Genomic DNA, 27,115 nt, shown 5'->3' with positions numbered 1-27,115 from the left:
AGTTCTGCTATTCAGAGGAGAGCATAAAAAAAAGTGCTCTGATTTCAGCTCGTGGCTTCAGTCTTTGGAAGCGTTTACCGCAGATTATTGATTTGAAGCGCACGCCACCCCTTCTTGTTTAATCATATCAGTTTTTTTAAGATGGCTCCAGATTGATGGTATTGATTGACTCGCTGTCAATTCCTGTCTTTTTTGAGGCAGAATGTTTTCATGAAGAGCTTGTTGGGAATTTAAATGAACATGGCGGAATCGATACGCTTTTGAGAGTTTGAGTGTTGAAGAGTTGAACTTTTTTCGCAAGACTGTAATTACACATTTAATGGTCATAAGCATCTTAAACCATTGAAAGTTTTAAATGTTTAAAAATTTAAAACCTATGAACATTCGAATGTATTTAAGTGTGTATTATATCATCTTTGCATGAAAAAAATACAAAATAAAATAAATAAATAAATAAATAAATTATATATATATATATATATATATATATATATATATATATATATATATATATATATATATACATACATATATACATATATACATAAATACATATATATATAAATATTTATATTTATATATCGCTTCGGTAAGAGGTTACTAATGCAGTGTCTATGGGGTGGGACAGTAATTTTGACGTTGTTCTTTCTTCTGGTTGCCGTTATCAGTCTCAGACTATTTTTTTCTTTTTTGAATGTGTTGATAACACCCTCGTGGCATTTTTCTTTAATTCATTTAGCAGATAGGATTGAAAAAAAAAATAAAAAAAAAAATATATATATATATATATATATATATATATATATATATATATATATATATATATATATATATATATATATATATATATATGTGTATATTTTATTTTTATTATTTATTTATTTATTTATTTATATATATATATATATATATATATATATATATATATATATATATATATATATATATATATATATATATATATATATATATATATATATATATATATATATATATATATATATATATATATATATATATATATATATATATATATATATATATTAATTAGTGATGTCCAGACCCAATTATGTGATCGAAAATCAGGCCCTATCTAGCAGTTTAAAATTCAAACTCGATCAGATGTTACCTCCGTTCAGGACTCGAATATACAGTGGAAGTCAGAATTATTAGCCCCCCAGAATTATTAGCTCCCTATATTTTTTTCCCCAATTTCTGTTTAATTTCCGTTTTTTCAACACATTTCTAAACATAATAGTTTTAATAACTCATTTCTAATAACTGATTTATTTTATCTTTGCCATGATGACAGTAAATAATATTTTACTACTTATTTTTCTTCTATACAGCTTAAAGTGACATTTAAAGGCTTAACTAGGTTAATTATGATAACTAGGCAGGTTAGGGTAATTAGGCAAGTTATTGTGTAGCAATATATATATTTTTTTCAATAATTAAAAACTTCTTGTCAAACATAATTTGGGAGAAATATTTAAAACAAAACTCCAAAGGGGCTTTTTCAAAGAAACATTAATAAATAAAAGTGCCCCCGTGCTTGAAAAGTCTTAACCAATAGCGTCTCGTCAACAAAGTGATGTCATGGCACACTCGTTGTTGTTTCTGTGTGAAGTCAAGAAATAGGTCTAACTCTTTGCCACCACATTACTATAGATGTGTTAAAAACAATGAGAATATTATACCAACACACACACATACACACACACTTATACATACATATATATCTATTTGACGACTAGTCTAGTTTTGGGCTAGTTTTAGATGTCTATTAGATTTTCACTGACAACCCATGTTTAGCCTTGTTTAGCCAAGCTGTCTACGTTTAGATGTCTATCAGACATCTATTAAACACAAAATTGTTTACTGGGTAACATCTAGGTTTTTTTTTTCACAGCTAACTAACTAACTAACTAACTAACTAACTAACTAACTAACTAACTAACTAACTAACTAACTAACTTACTAACTAACTAAATTAATATTTTAAAAAATGAATGAATGAATGAATGCTTTCTGAAAACAGCTCTTATCAAGCATTCTCAAGCTTCTCAAGTAAATGAACTTCTCATCAATTATTTTGATATTTTTATTTGTAACAAGACAAAAGCGCTGATTAATATATTTTCAGTGAAGGTTATTCTCACGCTCTATAGACGAAGAGTTTGGCTGTAGTTGCGCTCGATGACTCTGCTTGATTTGATAGCGAGTGAGTGTCTCCGGTGAACTTCTCCCGTGCAATTATCATTAAACTGTCAGGCAGGATTAGAGCCTCATAAGCTTCAGTGAACGATCAGCAGCAGAAGGAGATTCAGACCAATCCAACACCTCGCGCTACATTGCTGAAACCAGACAGCGATGCAGGTGCTCGGTTAAAGCCCTGAGACCTGCTGGGATTGTGAATACAACCTTTCCTTTACTAAACCGTTCTCCTAAGGATCACCGTAAGCTTCCCGGATAAAAAGTACGGATGTAAGGGCTTTAATAATCCTATAAAAGAGTTCCTCCTTTGAAAGGAAAGAAGGTATGATGAGTTGTGAGAGTCATGTGAAACAATGTTTTTTTCTTTTTTCAACTTAATATGACTGCATTGATGCACATCTGAGGCTTTTGTGCAGATCATAGTCAAAACAGATGTTTTTCTTTTTTCTCCTGTTGTATTATTAAATAAATGATTGAGCGTGGAGCATCTTTAATACTTGGCATTTACAGATCTCTGGTAGATCAATGATGGGTGGCAGGCAGGATGTCATTTTAGGATGCTATTCACATCTATTCCAGTTATACTTCGTGTGACGTCATCGAAGGTCTTACGCCCCATTCACACTGGGCTTCAGCGTCAACGCTTGACTGAAGGCGTGTCTGAAGTTGGGGCTGAAGTGATCATCATAGAAGCGTCAGCCAATGAAATTCAGCCAGCAATAGGCCACTGTCTAGCTGGTGTATTTGCATACAGAGATCTGATTGGCTGATGCTTCCGTCGGCGCTTAAAAAGTTGAGCTAGTCCTAACTTCTGCAGCGAGCAACGCCTCTGAAGCGGCGCCGACAAATCCACAATGCAGTTCGGCAACGCCTGACGTCACCCATTCAAAGGGAATGGGAAGCGTTGACGTGTGAATGGGGCGTTACACTTTGGCACTAGACAGTCACCATTAGCAGTTGCTCGTGTAACAAATGGATGTACGGAATCAATGTGATGTATGATAGATGGTTGAATTATATATGGACTTATAATAGATGGATGGATTGTATATGGACTCATAATAGATGGATGAATGCATGGATGGACAAATAGATTATAAATGGATGCATTATTGATGGATAGATGCATGGATAGACTAATGGATACATGGATTATAAATGGACGTATGATAGATGGATGGACGGACGGATGCATGGATGGATGGATGGATGAATGAATGGATGAAGGGAGGGGCAGATGGATGTGATGAATGAATAGATGGATGAAAGAATAGATGGATTATAGATGAATGTATGATAGATGGATTGTAGATGGACATGTAATGGATGTATGGATTATATATAGATGTATGACAGATGGATGAATTAAATATGGATTTATGAAAGATGTATGGATGCAAAGATGAATGGATAGAATATAAATGGATGTATGATACATGGATGGATGGATAGATAAATGGATGGATGGATGGATGGAAGGATGGATGTATGATAAATGGATGTAAGATAGATAGATAGATAGATAGATAGACAGACAGACAGACAGACAGACAGACAGACAGACAGACAGACAGACAGACAATATTTTGCTTTTATAACTGTTAACTAGTCCGACTAGCTCTGACCAATTCTTAAAAAAATAAATCAATCTTTTCTTTTCCCTTTTCTCCACCCGATCAGTTCATGACCTTCCCATCACTATCATTATAAACAACAATGAAAAAAACAACAACAAAGGTGCATCAGTGCGGGACTTCCAGTAAAATCTCACAGGATAGTTTTACAATGAAAACACCCAGACAGTGTTCCTGAATGAAGCGCTCGCTCTGCTGAACGCCAGCTGTAAATCTGACCCATATTTAAAGAGCTCATGTCAGGTTTATGGAGCAAATATGAAGTCATCCACACATAATTTCAACCATTGGACGTCTGTTTATTTATCCTTCAGGTGTGTGTTTGGGTGAGTGATACGCTTTGCTATAGATCACAGCATTGCGACGTCGCTCTTGAATATTTCATCACAAGACCCTTATTTTAGGCAGTGTGATTTGTTTTTGAGTGGTAGTAAATCACATCTTAATTGTCTGTTGTTATCCACCTTGCATGGAGGATGTGCAGAGTGTATGCTCTTTCCAAGGGCATAGAATATGAGGGGGATGCAGGGGACGTTTTATTAAAATATAATAAAAAATAAATAAAAATGTATAAAAATTTAGTAATATTGTCACCTTTTTAAGGAAAGCAAAAAGACTCAAATGCAGTAAAATAGATGGGTATTTATTGATAATATAAATAAAATATTTATTAAATATTTAAAAAAAATAAAGTATTTATTAAAAATAATAAAAATATACAAAAAAACTCGACTGGGCTGTCAAGGCAGGCCATGACAGGACTGGAGCAGGAACACAGGGGAAGCATTGATGACAAACTGGCACAGCACAAGAGGAGACTATAAAGGAGAAATATATAAATAAATAAAAAATAATCACACTTTTTTTTTATTCATCGCGATAAATCGCATTTAAAAGACTGAAACTTGTAATTTTGGCTATTCGAATGGAAAATTAATGTAAACGCAAGACAAAAACAAAAATATTAATTGTTTATCAAAATGTAATTGTATGTACACCTAAGTTGGCGGTTCATTCTGCTGTGGAGACCCTGATAAACGAAGCGATAAAGCCAAAGGAAAATGAATGAATAAATGCATACTTTAAGACAATGAAAGTGTTTTTACATGTATATTATCCTGTTGTTGGAGACCCCCAACCAAAATATGATTTTTAATAGCGTGTCTTTAACAATACACTTAAAATATGCAAAAAATAAGAAACAAATACTTTTAACAGGGCCGTAGCCTTAAAGATGGATATTTATTACCACACCTCATACAGCGCTCATAATTGAGTACACGCTATTTTGAAAATGAATATTTTTTTATCCATTTCTCAGTGAATATAGGCAATGTATTTTGGTGCATTTTAACAAAACACATTTATTAAACAGATATATTTATTATAATAAACATTCTCTTACCAAACATATTGAAAAATTGAAAGATAATACAATTAAATTCAAGCTAAATATTGCAAAACAAAATTACAACCTACAAAATTTCAACTCAGTTTTTAAATTTTTTTTGCTTTTCTTTTTCCTCAATTTTTAAACAAAAAATTTATAATTTTTCGAAAACATAAATTTAGTTTTGGCACTGTTATCGTAAGTTATTTTGTTAAAGCTCCTGTTTTGGCTTCAGCACTGACTAATCTAATACATATGCACAAATATAATATTGTATGGCTTCCTGTTAAAAATATGATTATAAAAGATGGCTTTGTGAAGGGTGTACTTATATATGCTGAGCAGTGTACCTTTACAAGGTGTTCCATTATTTATCTTTTATTTAAATTAAGCTGCTTTGGTAGTAATAGTGTTTTAAGTGTATTTCTATGCACATTTTTTTATTTATTTTTTGAGAGCATAAAGTGCATTGTGAAACAGAATATTTATTTCATTCTTCCTTCTGTATATAACCCTTAAGAACATATTAAGAAATGTAATATATTTATATATTATGTCTTATTTTATGATAAAAACCTGGGTATAACTGAAAAAAACAAAAAACAAAACAGGTATAATATTCCATCCCCCAATGATGTCTGCGCCTGTGGCTCTTTCCAAAACACAAATGCAATCATAAGACAAATGCCACCTTGATGGATCATTCAGTTATTTATTTCATTTTTTTTTTTAAGTGGAATGAGATCAGTCAGTCAGTGGAGCCGTTCTCTTGGGGAAATGAAAGGACACGGATCTGTGCCCTTGTGCAAACACGCCAGTGTCCTCTTTTGAATCTTTCAAATGGAAAGCAGATGCTTTTAAATGTTTTACAAACGACTGAATCTGTCGAAATGAGATGCATGCCTTTTTTTTTATTATTTTCCCTGGGCATTCTGTACATCTCCAGATGATGTATGACCCAGGCTGGATGTTAAAACGTGGAGACGTTTTGTTCCTGCCACACAGCCGGGATGCTTAAACATGGCTTTGTTCGTCTGATGGCTTGTGCGGAGCTGTTTTTCTGTATTGTCTTGTGCGAGTGTCGGTACATCAGCGCTAACTGGCCCACTGATGCCAGTCTTCATCACGCCAGCGCCTGCTGTTTCTGTGCCACTCGGTGGCTGATGGGGATTCAGTTTTACAGCCCACTGCGAAGTCTAAACTAAAGACGGCGTGAGGTGTTGACAGCAAATACAAAACAGCAACGTGCAATTATAATTATATAATAAATAAATAATCATTGATATAAAAAATAAATAAATAATCATTATATAAAAAATAATCATTGAATTTGTAATCTGTTTAAAGAAATACATGTTAAAATGAACTCTTCTTGATCCTTTCAGTCTTTTGATTATGAGCTGGTGAGGTAGAATAGAAGTGCCTGTCTTGTTTATCAGCCCACCAAAGCAACTCTTCAGTTTGCCGTCCTCCATTATTCACTGTTTTCCTCACTGCAAAAGCAGTCATTGCAGACAAATGGCTTTTTAAGAATCCCCGCAATCACAAAGCTCCTGACTTTTATAGCATCAGTCATCTGAATGGTTTAATATGAGCTCTGACTAATTCAGAAGCCTGGCGCGGTCATTATATTTTATGTGGCGTTTGTACCATACAGTTGCGTTTACCCTCTGCACAGATGCAAACACAAGCACACAAACAGTAATTAAAGCTATCAGAAAGAAGCAGGGCAATTAAACAGCATGCCAGGCGGAAGAGAGCCACGCTTAATGTTCTGGCAGGAGTATAGATCGCGTTTCAGCGTAGGGGGGAACAACTAACAGGAAATGTGTTTTAGCGCTTGGATTACGATATTGATGGTTTGATGTTTTCTGAAATTGGGGGGAAATTGTTTATCTGGTCCCCCGTGTACCGGAGAGAGTGTGCTTTAGGAATAAAGAGATCAAAATAGACACATATACACAATTTTAAAATGATTAGTTCATTATTGTTAAATAAAGGGGTTTTATTTCATAAGAATAACTCTCTGACATCATAGTTTTTGTGCTTTTAGCCATTGCTTGGTAAAACAGCAGCTTTTAAATGAAGCTAAATGTATTTATCCTATAAAAATATTATAAAATTAAATAAAAACTCTTGACATAAACTACTACAGAACTATCAATTTAATAATTAGTTTATTTGTTAGTTTATTTATTTGCTCATTCATTTATTTGTTTGTTCATTCATTTGTTTGTTTACTTATATATTTAAATATTTATTTTTTTTATTTGTACATTCATTAGTTCGTACATGTTCATTTTATTGTTTGTTCATTTATTTTTATTATTTTATTATTCATTTATTTTTATTATATTGGTATTTATTATTTTATTATGTTATTATATTTTTTATTATTTTATCAGTTATTATTTATTTATTTATTTGTATTAAAAATTTTGTAGGATTTTAATGATTATTATTCCTCATTGTGTGATTTGAAGCCATGTCTGGCCACAAAATAAAGTTATTTAAAACACTTCAACACTTTAAAGTATGTTGTTACATTTTTGTAAAAAGCCTCAGACACAAAACTGTAGCACAATTTTGCAATTATACATAGGGTTTATAATCATTATCACTCACTAACCTTGCTTTAGTTTAGTCCATAATTTATCATGGATCATCACAGTGCAATTAACCACTAATTATTCTGAGCTTATGTTTCATGCGGCGATGGATGGATGGATGGATGGATGGATGGATAGATAGATAGATAGATAGATAGATAGATAGATAGATAGATAGATAGATAGATAGATAGATAGATAGATAGATAGATAGATAGATAGATAGATAGATAGATAGATAGATAGATAGATAGATAGATAGATAGATAGATTATTCATTCATTCATTCATTTTCTTTTCGGCTTAGTCACTTTATCAATCTGGGGTCGCCACAGCGGAATGAACCGCCAACTTATCCAGCATTTTTTTTTTTTTACACAGTGCATGCCCTTCCAGCTGCAACCCATTTCTGGGAAACATTAATACTCTCTCATTCACACTCATACACTACGGACAATTTAGCCAACCCAGTTCACCTGTACCGCATGTCTTTGGTCTGTGGGGGAAACCGGAGCACCCGGAGGAAACCCACACGAATGCAGGGAGAACATGCAAACTCCGCACAGAAATGCCAACTCACCCAACCGAGGCTCGAACCAGCAACCTTCTTGATGTGAGGTGACAGCACTACCCACTGCGCCACTGTGTCAACATGGATGGACTATAGATAGGCAAATGATAGATTGATGTGTTATTGATGGATGAACGATAAATGGATGGATACATTATAGATAGACATATGATAGATGATTGAATGGATGGATTACAGATGGATGGATGGATAGACATGGTAGATGGATGTATGAAAGGATGGATGGATTATAGATATACAATTGATAGATGGATGCAATACTGATAGATGGACGATACATGGATGGATAAATTATAGATATACATGATAGATGGATATATTAATGATGAATGGATGATAAATGAATTGATGTATTATAGATAGACATGATAGATAAAGGAATGGATGGATTATAGATTGATGGATGAGATATGGATGGATGGATGGATGGATTATAGATATACATGATAGATGGATGTATTATTGATGAATGGATGATAAATGAATTGATGTATTGTAGATAGACATGATAGATAAAGGAATGGATGGATTATAGATTGATGGATGGGAGATGGATGGATGGATGGATTATAGATAGACATGATAGATGGATGTATTATTGATGAATGGATGATAAATGAATTGATGTATTATAGATAGACATGATAGATAAAGGAATGGATGGATTATAGATTGATGGATGAGAGATGGATGGATGGATGGATTATAGATAGACATGATAGATGGATGTGTTATTAATGGATGGACGATAAATGGATGGATAAATTATAGATAGACATGATAGATTCATTAATGGATGAATAGATCAATTATAGATGGATGGATGAATGGATTATAGATGGATGTACTGTATGATAGATGGATGGACTATAGATGGTCGTATGATAGATGAATAGATGAACAGATGGACAGACAGATATATGCATATAGACAAACAAACAGATAGATTTTGTATTTGTTATCTGTTGATGTTTTCTTGTATTTGTATGATTTTTGCATATACTAATAAAAAAAAAAAAAAAAAAAAAAAACAAACAGATAGATAGATGGATGGATGGATGGATAGATGAACAGATGAATGGATGTGCTAAAACTTGCTTGTGAACAGCAAATTCAATCATATTCTGATAGCTAATCCAGAAAGAGCCATCATTCTCAGTCATAAATGATCTCCCAGTGCAGCCATTCGCCAGGGAACAGGGGCGTGCAAGGTGACAGAAAACTTATACCATCTAATAAAACAGTATCATTCACGAGAGCACATGTGGGACACATCTGCATATATTGGGATTATTAAGAAAGGAGGTGACAAAAGCTCACTAGCGCTCAACCATCAGAGAGCAAGTCACACCGCAGGCTAGATATCACCGCTCAGCAGAAGTAGACGAAGAAAAAAAAGCAGCATCCTAAAAAAGTGAAGGTGGATTTTTTGAGGCTCTGATCCATGAACGTGCTCATCATCGCTCTGCACACCTTGCTGCACCTTCAGGTTAATGGCAGTATTCAGACTCAGGTTCATCCACGTGTCTCTGTCCTATTACGCTGTGACAGACGGTCTCGCTGCGGCCTGCAGGATCATCCTTCACACTTGATTAGCAAGGCAAATAGGCAGGAACGGGAGCGTATCGTGGGAGGAAGACTTCACATGTGACACCTTGAAATGGACGCCACTCGCACTCGAGGGAGAGTATAATATGAACGCAGCCCGTTTTCCTGTGCCACGAGAGATGATGATGGGAAAGCAATGATTAGGAAAGGTTGTCAGTGTGAGGACAGAGAATTACTCTTTCAAGGAAAGACTAAAGAGAACAAGTTGGTGTATTCGCTAGGAATCATATAGAAACATGCTAATTATTTATTCCATCTATGTGCTAATTTAGCTTAGAAGCTACAAAAAATGTTGCTAAAAATGGAAAATCATGGTAGAAACATGCTAATTCATGCTATCAGATAGTTAAGCATGCTGGTAACATGCCAGTGACAATATTAAATGATGTTAGCAAAATGCTAACCATGCTAGAAACCAGGCAGGCAGACAGGCAGGTGTGCGTGCAGTTGGGCAGGTGATGCTTGCAAAAAACATTTTAGAAGTATGCTAATTTCTAATTTATGCCATATATGTGCTATTTTTTTTTTGTGAGAAACATGTTAGCAACATATTATTTGATGCTACAGAATGGTAAATAATAGTAGAGACATGCTAATCCATGCTATCAGAATGTTTAACATTCCTGAAACATGAATGTGACAGTGCCAGATTATGTTAACAATATGCTAACCATGCTAGAAACCAGGCAGGCAGGCAGGCAGGCAGGCAGGCAGGCAGGCAGACAGACAGACAGACAGACAGACAGACAGACAGACAGATAGATATATAGATAGATAGATAGATAGATAGATAGATAGATAGATAGATAGATAGATAGATAGATAGATAGATAGATAGATAGATAGATAGAGCTAGGAAAAAAACCTTCTTGAAACATGCTAATTCCTAATGTATGCCAAGTATGTGCTAATTTATGTTACAGACATGTTGGCAGCATACTAATTGATGCTAGCGTAATGGTTAACCATTGAAACATGCTAATTGTATGCTGTCAGAATGTTAATGTAATATGTGACATGTGACATGATAGAAACATGCTAGTAACAATGGCAATGGTGTTAACAATATGCTAACCATGCTATAAATCAAATAGATGGATAGATTGATGGATAAGGAGAGCAAAAACATGCTAGAAACATGCTAATTCCTAATGCCATATATGTGCTAATTTATGATAGAAACATGTTAGCAACATATAAATTTGAGGTTAACAATATGGTAAATGTTAGCAGCAATGCCAGTCAATGCTAACAATGTGCTAACCATGCTAAAACAAACTAAATGCATGTTAACAATTGACTAACCATGCTAGAATCTCGCTAAATATATGTTAACAAAACTAAACATGCCAGTCCATGCAGCAAGGCAATTCAAGTTAATATAGAAGCATGCTCAAACAAGCCATGTGGTAAACATGTTTTAAACATGCTAATCTTTTTTTGCTGTGTGTCGTTAATTAAACCGTCAAGTAACCTTTCAGATATGGCTTTGTTTGTTTGATTTTCAACAAAGTTTGTTCACAGTTTACTCATATGTTGTTTAATTTGTCTTAAACAGGGTTGCTTGCTATAGTGTTTTTTTTTTTTTTTTTCGGGGGGATTTTAAATAAGTAAATAAGTAAAATATATTCCGCTACTCCCCGATCTTGAGGGCCGAAAGATGTTTTGCTCACAAAAGGTTTTTTTTTTCCTGAGGATCTGTCAGTTTAGCGGCCGGTTGGCATGTTTTGGCTAGATTTTTGCGGCCTGTAATAAGGCAGACAGGCTGGATTGGTAGCTGTGTGTGAGATCTCTTTGTACTGACAGTCCTGTAGTTTGGGTATGAAGCGAGTAAAGGCAGTTTGATTCATTTTCCACCCGCTGGGTTTATCACAGGCTAAAAGACTGTCTGTATCGCTCAGTTCATGTCCTGCTTTCTTGTGTGTGTCAGAAATAGGCCTATTAAGTGTCAAAACTTCAGCTGGAGGGAATAGAAAAGAAAAGCCAGGACGAGAGAAAATCTCCCTCTCTTACCTTTTACACCTCCACTCCTTTTATTTTTAAGCATTTTCCCTATTTTCAAGGATAAAAAAAGATCACACAAGCAAACAAATACTGTGCCGTATTGACAAAAAAGAGACAGGCCACAATGCCCAAGGAAACGTTTTAGTACTGATGGAATAACTTTTTTGTTTTTCACTTTTTTTTTTCATTTATTTATTTATTTGACCATAACCTCACTCTTTTTATTCATTATTTTGCCACAGCTCTGCTCTTCTTATTTATTGTCTCGTAGCCCCATGAGTAGGCCCACACGGATTCTGCTTGCAGAATTCCACAGATTTTCCACAGAATTCCGCATATTTCTGCAGATTTTTAGCCCATTATTAATTCTGTTTATTTACTTGAGTAAATGTGTAAATCTGAATTTAATCATGTTTTTTTTCAGTAATTTATAACTTTTTATTTAATATATTAAGGTTTTAGTTATGATACTCTGCTGGATACTCCCAAAATAATTCCGCAGAAATCTGCAGATTTTTACCAAAATTCTCCGCAAAAATAGCAAAAAACGTCCGCAGAGTCCGTCTGGCCCCGCCCATGAGCAATATGCAGCTTGGAGGGTAATGATGATGTAACTATCATTCCGGCCAAACAAGCGTAATAGCGCCATTGTGGTCCAGTGGTCAGCACGTTGTGTTACAACGTCGTCAATCCGTGTTCAATCCTCTCCTGAGTAATTCTTTTTTTTTCTTTTTTTTTCTTTTTTATTGTTGAGACATATAAAACTGTTGCTGAACAATTGAAGTTCTAAAGCAGCTGTTTTCTTGAAAAAGACGTGATAGTGTCATTAGAAACTGAATTGGAAATGACCTTATTTTAACATAGTCAGTCGTAAACTGAGGTGGGCCGGTCTAATGCTTGAAACTCCAGGGCTGAAAAGGAGTCCCACTCCTGCCCTGATTGTAATGGACTTGGTTTTGAAATTTTTAGATCTTCTTTATGCCCAAACATTAACTGACTAACACATTCAAAAAGTTAAAAAGCATAATAGACCCTCTTTAACAGTACGTTAAGAAGTAGTAACATTTATACAGTCTTGCAATCAGAACCGGCCATACTGCTGAAGTGGCCCTTGGTGAAAATGAGTTTGACACCGCTGATCTAAAAGGTATTTTGAGCTGAAACTTCACAGACACATTCTGGGGACATCGAAGACATATATTACATCTTGTAAAATGGGGGATAATAGGTACTTTTTAACAAACGAAGAACACTGCATGCTAAGTCAAAGTGCGTGGAGTGACTCTGTTAACCATCTCATTGGCACAGACGGGTCAAATAATGAGCTGAGGACTTCCTGTGCTCCGTCTTGGTCACATTTAACAATACATTGACCTATTCAGTCCTGTATCAGACAGGTTATGCTCCCAATGCTAAGCACTAATGGGGTATACGCACAGCTAGTGTTCTTCAGTCAATGATAAACCTCTGGTGAAAGGTTTATGTGACTATTTTCAATTTCCTATGGTTCCTTTTACAGCATTGATGTTTTAATGTAATTAAAATACAATTAGTTAAATAGACTTAAGCATTCATTTAGTTGTTTAAGCGTAAAATGAGATGAAAGGCTCTCAGTACGCTGACTATGCTGTCGGTAGCAGCAGGCTAGCGCAAAAACTCCATTGAAAATACTGAAGTAAAATAAATTTCCAAATTAATGAAGCACTTCGTGTCTTATTATAGTAAAAATCACTGGTTTTTAAAGAAATCAGATCTTAAACATGGTGACTTTGTAATGGCGCAACAGTTTACTGGAAGCGTTTGGGTGGGTTGACTGAAAATTAAAAGTCAGTGTGCATATACCCCATTGTTGCATTGGATTTCACCCTGTTGGCTGTCATTTTAATTTCAAGCTACCCGTGTTTATTCTGAATATGAACTCGAGTGCTTATTGGGGATTTGAAATCCAACAATGCTTACAGCGGCATCTCCAGATTTGTGCCGTTTTTTTGTATTTGTTTGCATTCCTCTTTATGTGGTTATTGTCCAGTGACATTAGCCAGCTGCTCAGTTTGCCCAGCGCATGTATGCCTGGGTTCACAGAGCTACAGCTCTTTTGTAGATCTGTCAATGTTGCTGTAGGATAATACGGTTCAAGGGCAAATGCTTGAAAGGAGGCATCAGCAAAGGACTGTAAACCTGCAAAGAGAAAGAGATGAAAGTGGTTAAATAATAAAAAAAAAACACTACCACTGAGGGTAATGATCTGATCTGATGTTGCAGCACATACACACACACACACACACACACACACACACACACACACACACACACACACACACACACACACACACACACACACACACACACACACACACACACACACACACACACACACACAGTGAAGTCAGATTTATTAGCCCTTAAACTATAGCATAAAAAATAGAAAAATAAAATATATTATAATATATAGCATAATATTTATGTAATAGCCAAATATTTTTGTTTATATTTAATCAATTAATTAATAATATGCACTGTGTCATTTTAAAGTGTATGAGTAAATAGTATAGTTAAAAATATGTTCATAATACCAGTAGCACTGCTCATGACAATGTTTAATATTCTTATGTAATAAAATATGTTTATATTAAATAATATAAAAATGATATTATTTAATATTAATTATTATTTTATTTGTAAGATTATATTATAGAATTTTTCAATCAATCAACCAACCAATCAATTAAACATCCAACTAGCCAGCTAACCAAACAACCAAACCAACCAATAAACCAGCCAATCATCCATCCAATCACCTAACCAACCAACCAACCAAACATTGAACCAACTTACCTACCAACCAAACAAACATCCAACCAATTAACCAACCAACCAACCAACCAACCAACCAACCAACCAACCAACCAACCAACCAATTAACCAACCAACCAACCAACCAACCAACCAACCAATCAACCAAACATTCTACCAACCAACCAACTAAACAAACATCCAACCAGCCAACCATTCAACCAACCAACCAACCAGCCAACCATCCAACCAACCGACCAACCAACTAACCAACCAACCAACCAATCAACCAAACAACCGGCCGACCACCGATCCAACCAACCAAACATCCAACCAACCAACCAACCGACCGACCAATCAACCAACCAACCAACCAACCAACCAACCAACCAACCAACCAACCAACCAACCAACCAACCAACCAACCAACCAACCAACCAACCAACCAACCAACCAACCAACCAATCAATCAACCTACTAACCAATCAACCAGCCAACCACCCCACCACCCATTCAACCAACCACCCATTTAACCAACCAACCAACCAACTAGCTGACCACTGATCCAACCAACCAAACATCAAACCAACCAACCAAACATTCAACCAGCCAACCATCCAACGAACCATCCAACCAACCAACCAACCGACCAAGCAACCAACTAAGCAAGCAACCAATCAACCAGCCAACCACCCATTCAACCAACCAACCAGCCGACCACCGATCAAACCAACCAAACATCAAACCAACGAACCAACTAACCAAACATCCAACCAACCAACCAACCAACCAACCAACCAACCAACCAACCAACCAACCAACCAACCAACCAACCAACCAACCAACCAACCAATCAACCAACCAACCAACCAACCAACCAACCAACCAACAAACCAAATCAACCAACCAACCAACCAACCAACCAACCAACCAACCAACAAACCAAATCAACCAATCAACCAACCAACCAAACAACAAAACATCTTACCCACCAATCAAACATCCAACTGACCAACTAACCAATCAACCAATTAAAACTATATATGTTGTTTTTTTGTTTGCATATTAGTGGTAAAATATATAAATGTGTTTAACAAACATGCATAGATGTTTCACGATCTGTCTGCATTTTATTTGCCACTAAGTCTACTAACTAAGACAAATATTGATCTCAGGAAGAATCCACACAACGGCTCTTCAATCAAAGAGTAAATAACAATGCTGAACCGAGCCATACCTTTGCCATTCTCCCTCTTTCCTGCTTTTCTTTGTTGCAGTAAAGGCTAATTTTTCATCCCCGGTGACACGTGCGTTGGCGTCCCGCGCTGGGGAGAAAGACAGCAGTTAATACGCGATCTGATTGCATTCCAGCGAGCTGCACATGAAAGCCGAGGAAGCGTAGCTCGCGTGCCTCTCGCGGAGACTCCTGGGATGAATTCAGCTCTGATGTGGCCATTATGCTATGAGCCGCCTAATGTACTCGTAGTCCTTCAAACAGCAAGACACAGCGTGATCCGTTTCTGTCTGGCTGCATGAGTGAATTTAAATGCAGGCACGTATTTGAGTTTTGTTTGAAAATACGTAGGCTAATTTTATGGGTGTGCAACTCGTAGACCTCATGCTGTTATATATGAATGTATAGGGGGGGGGATGTGTTTGAAGAACAGTTTTTAAATCAGTATGTTTAACCATTCTGTTGACTTATAACTCGAACCAGTGTCCTTTTTGCGGTGAGGCGGCATCGCTAACCACTGCACCACCGTGCTGCCAAAACACTAAAAAATGTTTTATTATTTTTTTTATTTAAGTTTTCATCTTGAAGTTTCGGTGACTTGTTTCTAAAATGAGCTCATAATAAGAAATAATAATTGTCTGTTGATGTACTTTCATGAAGGCTGTACACATTCAAGGGCCGATCACACTGAAAACCCACTGCTTCAGGTCTGAAAATCACACCAAACTGCCTTTTTGTTGACTGGAAAAGTTGTAGTTCACTGTGCCTTTTTGTTACTGGGCAACCACTGTCAACAGTCCTGCTGCTGGAGTGTGGGATGTAGTGCACTTTTACTGCATATAGTTCACTTTTTTTTTCAGCTGGAGGCACAGAGTGAAACACAAATGCAAATGCATTTAATTTATTTTAACATATATATTTATTTATTTATTTTTTATATTATTTTGTGTAGTTTACTTTATTATTTATTTCTTTATTTATTTGTTTGTCTATTTTACTTTTCTTTCTTAAATGAATAAAACTATATTTATTAATTTATTTTTATAATATTTTGTTTTATTTTTTTATTTTTTTATTTATTTATTACTTTGTTTGTCTATTTTGCTTTTCTTTCTTAATTTATCAAAATTGTATTTGATTAATTATTTATTTATTAATTAAATTTTTTTTTTTTGGTTTTATTTTTTAAATATTTAATTTTATTTATTGGTTTGTTTGTCTATTTTACTTTTCTTTAATAGTTCAATAAACTTTTATTTGAATAATTAATATTTTTTTTCAGACATTCATTTATTTTTATATTGTTTTGTTTTGTTTTATTTTACTTTGTTTTTTATTTATTTATTTATTAGTTTGTCTATTTTAATTTTCTTTCTTAGTTTATTAAAATTGTATTTGATTAATTTATTCATTTATTTATTTATTTTATTATTTATTTAATTACATTTTGCTTTATTTTTTATTTCCTTATTTTATTTATAAGTTTGTTTGTCTATTTTTCTTTATTAATTTAATAAAATAATATTTAGTCAATCATTCATTAATTTTTACATTATTTTGTTTTATTTTATAATATTTTACTCTGTTTTTATTTAATAATTTATTTATGACTTTGTTTATTTTACTTTCTTTCTTAATTTAATACAATTTTAATTGATTCATTTATTAATTCAGTTATCTGTTTGTTTATTTCTAGATTATTTTGTTTTATTTTACTTAATTTTTTTTAATTAGATCATTAATTTATTTAGTAGTTTGTCTATTTTTCTTTTCATTGATTCATTCAATTTTACATTATTATATATATTTTTTTAATTAATTAACTTATTTATTAGTTTGTTTGTCTATTCGACTTCTATATCAATTTAATAACATTTTATTTGATTGATTGATTCATTTATTCATTCATTAATCTGTTTTTATGTTGTTGTTTTTTTATTTTACTTCATTTCTTTAATTAATTAGTTTGTCTATATTACTTTTTTGTAACTTAATTAAATTTTATGTGATTCATTTATTCATGCATTAATTTGTTTGTTTACAAATTCCCATTGGCAAGTACTGGCATGCATAATATGGCGTTTTAAAAGTTTTTGTAATCAAATGGGCATTATAGTAATGCTGGTTCCTTTACAGCATCATTAGCAAATAATAATAAAAAAGTTTTTCAAAAATAAGCTTTAGAAAAAACAAAACAACAAAATATCCTCTGCATGGTTTCTGATTCTTTATATTATTGTGTTAATCCTATCATTTACTGTATATAAGATGCCACCATCAAAGCTCAGATAACATGTCTTATTTTTCCAATGTGGGTTATTGCATGCCAGCGATTGTGTTTGATTTGCTGTGCAAATGTTTTGATTTGTTTTGAAGGGTAAAGGACAGGAAGAATAGAAACTGAGCATTTAGGAAGACGAAAATGACAATCAAGTATATAAAAAACAAAACAAAACGAGACGAGCGATATGAGATGTTATGAATCTTCTTTAATAAAATCTGTTTGGAGTCAAGCAGGGCGCTCTCCGCTTTTCTCTTTCGAGTGCCGATGCCTATCAGAATCATTCATCCATTTCCAATTCAAATCGGGCCTTTCTCTCCCACATCAGAACCATTGATATTCCCATAATTTGTCTGGCACCAAGGGTCTGCTCTATTTTGCTTGTGTCGAAGGATGTGGGTTTGTGTGTGGAGAGGTTTATCAGTTTATCAGAAAAAAACAATAATCCAGTGTCCACAAGCTTCTTTTCATTTATATGTTGAGCTCATCTCTGTTTTGTCCTCTTGTAGTTGTTATTATTGAGTTTATCATTTTTCTAGATTTATTAAAGTGATATGTATTTGTTTGTTTGTTTGTTTGTTACTCTTTTTAGTTCAGTAATTATTTCTTTTTGGACTTTTTAAAATGTTTTTATTTATTTATTTATTTTATTATTATATTTATTTTTTATTTATAGATTAGGTCAGGTCATACTTATTTATTTATTTATTTATTATGGATTAAGTCAGGTCATATTTATTTATTTACTTATTTATGGGTTCATGTAGATTATCTTTATTTATTTATGTATTTATTTAGTTTGTTTGTTACTCTTTTTAGTCTGGTCAGTATTTATTTATTTATGGATTAAGTTAAGTGATATTTAATAATCAAATATTTAATTTATTTGTTTATGGATAAAGTCAGGTTATATTTATTTATTTGTTTGTTTGCTTGCTTGTTTGTTTATTTGTTACTCTTTTTAGTTAAGTGATTAATATTTATTTATGGATTAAGTCAGGTGATATTTTTTATAATATTTAGTCATTTATGGGTTAATGTATGTAATATTTATTTATTTATTTATTTATTTATTTATTTATTTACTTATGGTTTAATGCAGGTTATATTTATTTATTTATTTATTTATTTATTTATTTATTTAATATTTATGGATTAAGTCAGGTGATATTTATTTATTTAGTTATTCATGGGTTAATGTAGGTGATCTTTTTTATTTATGTATTTATTTAATTTGTTTATTACTCTTTTTAGTTGGGTCAATATTTATTTGGTTATGGATTAAGTTACGTGATATTTATTAATCAATCAATGTATTTATTTATGGATTAATTCAGGTGATATTTATTTTTTATTCATTTATTTATTATGGATTAAATCAGTTCATTTTTTTCATTCATTCATTCAGTCATTCATTCATGTAGACAGTGATGTTAAAAAGATTGAATCATTAGAGATTTTGATTTAAGACATTTTGAATTCATTATGCAAAATACTAGAAATTAACAGCCTGACCTTAACTATGGATCATAAAAACAATATGTTTAGGAAAACATTTCAGTTTTCTCCTTGACTAGCTCCAACTGCAGATGTTCCAGTGTGTCCTCTTTGTGTGGTCGAGAAGTTTCGGGATCTTCACCCTGATGAAGTGACGGATCTATTCATGACCACCCAGAGAATTTCCAGTCTAATCGAGAAACACTTCCCTCCTCCCTCACTATCTGCATACAGGTATAGTAATGCTAATATTTTATAATAGATTTACCATGTCTTTCATTCTCTGTTTGTGACTAATTATAGAGGTGTTTTATGGAAGCTCATTATGAGGTTTAATTTCATAATTTACTTTTTCTTTCTTTACTTTTATTTTCGGTTTGTCTGTCCGTCTATCTGTCCACCCGTCTTTCTTTCTTTCTTTCTTTCTTTCTTTCTTTCTTTCTTTCTTTCTTTCTTTCTTTCTTTCTTTCTTTCTTTCTTTCTTTCTTTCTTTCTTTCTTTCTTTCCAACATTTTAGAATAGATTTGATGTCGTATTTTGCTTGTTAGGGATTTGTTTCATGTTTCAAGACAGACCTACTGACAGCAGAAGAAAAAGAAGGTTTAATTTGATAAGACAAAAGTGAATCATCAGAATCCTTTGCAGCAGGAGTTGATTAAGATTAGATCTGCTTGCTTTCATGAAATAAGTTAAAAGTCTCTCTAAACAGGCGATGAATCTGAGGTGTTTCATTTTGATATGAAAATAAAAAAGCGTGACAACACAACATTTTTGTTTCTGTTTTTTTTTTTTTTTTTTCGGAGATACCTGCTTATCAGTTTTTATTCTATTGTATTTTAATTTAGTTTTGTTTATTTTTGTAATATTTATTTATTTATTTTATTATTTTTGTAATTTAAATTTAAATTTTTATTATTTATTTATTTATTTTATTTAATTAATTAATTAATTAATAATCAGTGATGTTAAAAAGGTAAAATCATTGGCCATTTTGATTTAACATCTATATATATATATATATATATATATATATATATATATATATATATATATATATATATATATATATATATATATATATATATATATATATATATATATATATATATTATGGTCACCAAACAATCATATGAGTTATTATAATTGTGCTAATGCCTTAAAAAATAATAATAAAATAATCAAATAAATTGTTAACATTTACATGATAATTGCATCTGAATTTAAAACATTTTTTTTCTTTCTCTACTGGCAAAAAAACTAGTAACAGACCCAAAGAAGTGTGAAAAGAAAAGAAAAGAAAAGAAAAGAAAAGAAAAGAAAAGAAAAGAAAAGAAAGAAGCACTTTGACATCCATGTGGTCGCGTGAAAGTGCAGCGATTCATTTGAAATTAAAATGCTGTTGAATTATTGACTGAGGTTTTCCTGAAATCCCAACTAATTATCTGCTTCTGTTCCCAATAGGACGGACCTGAGGCGGGACAGACGGTGAAGGTAGGCTCTTAATAAGCTCCCTCTAAATTTATCATGAGGCTTCTGTGACACTTATCGTGTATTAAATAATAATTGTATTTCATTTACAGTCCTGAACCCTTTGAGCTTGTCAATTATGCATGTGTCTGCTTTAAATGCTCTGTCCATATCTAGTGGCTGCAGTGACACTCACTGACTGACAAGCACGAATGTCCACTTAGCACGTTCCTTAAATATAATGCCTAGTTGTGAACATTTATAATGTTGACTGACTGCAGATCAACTCTGATGCTTCTATTGGTTTAGGACTTGCACTTTTTCACTCACACTTTCACTTAAAGGTGAAAGGTATATTATGGTATTTTTATGCTTTGGAAAGGTAAAAAATTTACACACAACACCTTTAAAGATGTAGCATCTAAGTTTGACACCCAGTGGTTGGGCTAGGTATTGCACTCCTTGTTCAAAACACTTTTTCTCTCTGCCCCTCCTCTTACCAGATTGGCAATGCCAACAGAAACATACCTGACTATCAAACCCAAACCATGTCCTAAGTAAAACCAACGACACACGATATAAGAAATATTTCCCATATTTTGTCCTAACCAACACCAGGGACCTCATGTATCAACGCTGTTTACGCACAACTTTGCGTACGCCAGGTTTCACGCTCACGTTTGGATTTACTCTTTCTTTCATTCTTTTACTTTCTATCACTTCTTATTTTTCATGTTATTTTTTCTTTAGTTGATTTCTTTCTTTTTTTCTTTCTTTCTTTCAATTTTGGTATTTGTGATTCTATGTAAGTACAGTGCATCAAGAAAGTATTCATAGCGCTTCACTTTTTTCCACAATTTTTTACGGCCATGGCTTAATTTGTGCCGGAACACGCCGAATCCGGCACCTCTGAAATCTGATCTGGCACCTCATTTCACCAATCCCCCTCCTTAACCACCCCAATCCCCCCACCCCCACCCCGAGCTCTTCACTTTTATCCGTGACAGCCATACACCACCAAACCCCCCACCCCACTATCTCTCGACTTTTTCTCCACTATCCCGATCTGTTCCGGTACTTCGCAATTCACAAATAAAAAAAATAAAAAAAATGGAATGGAAATCCAAAATGGATTCAATTAATTTATTTTCTCAAAATTCTACAGACTATACCCCATAATGACAATGTGAAAAAGATTTTTTGAAATTATTGCAAATTTATTAAAAATAAAAAACCTGAAAAATCACATGTACATCAGTATTCACAGCCTTTGCTCAATACTTAGTTGATGGACCTTTGGCAGAAATTACAGCCTTATGTCGTTTTGAACATGATGCCACAAGCTTGGCACATCTGTCTTTGGGAATTTTCGCTCATTCTTCTTCGCAGTGCCTCTCAAGCTCTATCAGGTTGGATGGGAAGCGACGGTGTACAGCCATTTTTAAATCTCTCCAGAGATGTTCAATAGGATTTAGGTCTGGGCTCTGGGTGGGCCACTCAAAGACATTCACCGAGTTGTTGTGAAGTCACTCTATTGATATTTTGGCGGCGTGCTTTGGGTCATTGTCCTGCTGTCTCGCCCCAGTCTGAGGTCAAGAGCACTCTGAAGCAGGATTTCATTCAGGATGTCTCTGTACATTGCTGCATTCATCTTTCCCTCTATCCGGACTAGTCTTCAAGTTCCTGCTGCTAAAAAACATCCTTCCGCAGCCTTGTGCCTCGAGACAATCTTGTCTTTGAGTTCTACAGGCAATTCCTTTGTCTTCATGCTTGGTTTGTGCTTTGACATGCACTGTCAACCCTGGGACCGTATATAGACAGGTGTATGCCTTTTATGGGGTATTGTGTGTAGAATTATGAGGAAAAAGGCTAACATAAAAAATGTGGGAAAAGTGAAGTGCTATGAATAATTTTCCGGCTTCATCATATATTTTTGAAATGTTCCAATTTCATTTCATTCAGTTTTTTTTATTCTTTCTTTTTTGCATTTTTAAATAATATATTAACGATATAATAGTTTTAGTTATTTTAGTACTTGAACAACAACAACAACAACACAAATCTCAGTACAATATAACTTTCAGTGCTAAAACTACTAAACTGCTTATATGTATATGTGCCGCAATTTAAATTCTTCATAATAGCTTCATAATCAGAACAAATAAATACAAATTGATGATCAATGATACAACAAATACAGTCTTTTTCAATAGAAAGTTAATAACACACACTGATAAACCGTGCACGGAAACGCAAGACACGTTTATTAAGAACAAAACAAACGACATCAACCTTTATCTGTCTCCGCACAGCTCAGCTCCTGAATTTGAGGGATTTCTGTGGCCTTTCCGCGTTTGCTCTACTACTTTGTGCATATTATCTAATTGAATACATCAGTTACATTGTCTTTCATGTGTGAAGTCATATTTAATTGCATGTGGTAAGGCGTATTAATTATGCATGTCTAGCAGCCTGCCTGTGGCCTGAGGTGCGGAGCTGTATTCAAATGGCACTAGTGTTAATTATGTTAATTGCAGTGGGATAAGGCTGATTTCCAATCGCTCCTGACAGAATTCCAATGCAAATCGCCGGGTTTCTGGAACATGAGCAGCCCATTCTTGTTTAGACATTACAATGTGTTACTTTTGGACAGTTAAGTGGTTTAAAGTGTTAAAGGGGTCATTACTTTTTAAATGATTCATATTAATATTTGAACTATCGTCATTTGAGAATTGTATAAGACTCAATTTAAAATTGCGTGTGTACATGTCATGCATGTACATAAATTTTCCTTAAACTAGAATGACACAACAAATGTCTAATTTACAATATACTGAATCCATTATTATTTCAAAACAATGCAAAATGTTAAAACAAAACAAATGTTAAATGTTTTTAAGCCTTTGTGACCTTCTTTCTTCTGTTGAACACACAAATTTTACTGGACTTTATAATATTTGCCATCTAAAATCCAAACCTTATTAAATAAATGTTTTATTTATAATGGTTTGTATGTTTAAAGCTACAGAAAAAGCAGGATGTTTTTAATGTTACATGCGTTGAAAGATCAACAGAAGCACCATCAGTCTCTCTTAGCAGTTAAAAACTGATCTTTCAGTTTTCTTCTAGAAAATTTGTAAAGCCAATAAAACTAAAAATTGCTTTCCGTTTGAGTGCTACAGTATTGTAGCACAAGTCTGGAGAGGTCTTAAAATAAATAAGTGGCATGTTTTCCTGAGTCACAGTGCCTGCTCTTTTAGAATGTAAAAGTTATTTTTTTCTTAACAAGCTTGTTTGAGTAAGTATCATAGCGTTTGACTGCTCATCTGGCATCTATTAAAAAAATAGCCTGTGTTTACAATAATACTTTTTTTTGCTTTGTTTTTTGTTTATTTTCTTTTTCTATTTTTTTTGTATTGTTTTGTTTTTCAGTATTTTATTATTTTAGTATTTTGTTTATTTATTTATTTATTTTTTGTTATGTCTGTTTATTGTAGTTTTTGTTTTGTTTGTTGTTCTGTCCGTTTTTTGTTTTGATTACAAAACAAGTTTTTTGTTTTGATTTGCTTGTTTTTGATTTTTGTTGTTTAGTTTTGTTGCTCTGTCTGCTTTGTTTTTGTTTTAATTTGTTTGGTTTGTTTAGTTTTTTGTTTTGTTTATTTTGTTGTTTTGCTTTCTTTTCGTTTTGTTCTTTTTTGTTATTTTGTCTGTTTTGTTTTATTTTGCTTGTTTTGTGTTTTGGTTTTTAGCTTTTAGTTTTGTGTGTTTTGTTTGTTTTGTTTTTGTTTCTTTTATTATGTTTTGTTTCTTTTGTTTTTGTTTTGTTGATGTTGTTGTTTTTGTTTTGCTTTTTTTGTTCTGTTTTGTTATGTTTTTTTTTTGCTTGTTTTGTGTTTTGTTTTTGTAGTTTTTTTGTTGTTTGTTTTGTTCTGTTTTGTTGTTCTGTCTGCTTTGTTTTGCTTGTTTTGTTTAGTTTATTAGGTTTTATTTGATTTATTTTTGTTCTGTTTATGTTGTTGTTTTGTTTATTTAGTTGTTTTGTTTTGCTTTTTTATTTTGTTCTTTGTTTTGTTTTGATTGTTTTTGTTTAATTTATTATGTTTTGTTTGTTTTGTTATGTTTTTGTTTTTGTTTTGTTGAGAGCTCAGTGTTCTTTATTAGAGGTCTGGTTTCATAGAATGAAACACTGAAGGCTATTGCATCTGTAATCTACTTTCATTACAAACTGACCATTTATAAAAGGAAAAGTGTGCAACTAATGCCTTGAAAAACTAAAAAAAAAAAACCCAGAAAAAAAAATCATTTGCTCATGTTTTAATAATAGCTAATTATTATTATTATTATTATTATTATTATTATTATTATTATTATTATTATTATTATGGTTATGTATGTATTTATTTGTTAGTTTTTTGCTGTTTGTTGTACAGCAAGTCACAACTTAATTAGTTTTAACCGATGCTGCTGTGTGTATTTTGCAAGGAACAAATTATGAATAACTTTATATAGGAAAAAAGAACATGTTTACAGGAAAGGCAAGCAGCAACAACCTGCTAATTGAATTTCCTCAGTCTTCTCACTTATACCCTCATTCATTTGTGGCAAACATTCAGGACTGAAGTCATTATACAGCTTTCCTCAAGGTCACGTGACTCATCAGGGCGGATTTATGTAAATAGAAGTGGCTGCACACTGAGACCCTTGACACCGAGTAAACATTCCCTCACAATTAACATGCTCAAATAAACAGAGAGTTACTGGTGCTCACACTGTGTACACACTGTGTCTATAGAGTAATGTCAACTGGATTAAGTTTAGTTTCGGTTATTTATGATCCTACATTTTAGATTTAGTATCCAAAAAGAGTCTGGCAATAAAGTTGTAAAATCAATAAAAGTAAGATATAAAATTGTATTCTATATATATATATATATATATATATATATATATATATATATATATATATATATATATATATATATATATATATATATATATATATATATATATATATGCATATATATTGTTTATACTAATAGTATTATCTATTATAATTACTTTAACTATTAGAACTAATAATACCGACAGCAGATTTTGTTCTTCTTGGACTTGTGGCTGTTCATCAAGATGACGACAAGGTTAGCTTGAACACGGGTCAACTATGGCTTGTTATTATATGTATATATTATTACAGTGTAATGTCTAGGCTGTGTTTTTCAAAAATGGCGCTTCCTTTGTTTTCATTCTTCTTCTTCTACCCGTGATGTTTCTCTGTAAACCAATAGCATTCATCTGCGCGTCTAGCTCCACCTTATGTAACCCTTTGGGCCTGTTGGTACCCTTGTGCTCTATTATGGAGCCAGGCCTAGTGTAATTTCGAGGAATTGCAGTTTCAGTTACTTCTGTATTAGCTTCACAAGGTAGAGCCGCTTTATTTTAGCACAATTCCAATGGTATAAAAAAAATTTTTTCACTCTGCATTCTATTTTCTTTGGAAAGGTTTTTCTAACCAAAACAGCCCATTTTATTTTTTTTTTTTTCAGTGTTTTATAGTTTTTAGAGTAGGTTTTTTTTAAAGAACCCTCCATTAGATTAGAAAGGTTGTTTTTAAGCCAAAAAAGAGGTTGAGCAGCACCATAAATATTCACTAGTGCTTAATGGATGGGTTTGGAAGCTGTTGGTCCTCCTGTCTATTTGTTGGTGTTGTTAATGTTGCTTTTTCCCCTACGTCTCATCTCCCTCATGCTCATTAGCCCCACACAGCACGCGGAGAACATCAATCCTCCACC

General features: G+C 33.1%; 1 protein-coding gene across 11 annotated transcripts in view; it reads left to right on the top strand.

Annotated features, from left to right (window-relative positions):
* LOC137490698 (bis(5'-adenosyl)-triphosphatase-like) overlaps positions 1 to 27,115 on the top strand; it is a 746,092-nt gene that overhangs the window by 328,677 nt on the left and 390,300 nt on the right. For 8 of the 11 annotated variants that reach the window (XR_015502296.1, XR_015502300.1, XR_015502303.1 and 5 more), the window contains 2 exons: positions 19,952 to 20,093; positions 21,321 to 21,350. The gene's annotated coding sequence lies outside the window, so the exon portion shown is untranslated. Of the gene's footprint in view, positions 1 to 19,951; positions 20,094 to 21,320; positions 22,549 to 27,115 lie in introns of those variants that run through there. The other 3 variants (XR_015502295.1, XR_015502301.1, XR_015502302.1) reach the window with 2 other exon arrangements.

Source organism: Danio rerio, chromosome 11 (assembly GCF_052040795.2).
Source record: "Danio rerio strain M-AB ecotype USA chromosome 11, GRCz13ab, whole genome shotgun sequence".
Lineage (NCBI taxonomy): Eukaryota > Metazoa > Chordata > Actinopteri > Cypriniformes > Danionidae > Danio > Danio rerio.
Note: the sequence above shows the minus strand (reverse complement) of the source record. Positions and strands in the feature narration are given on the sequence as shown.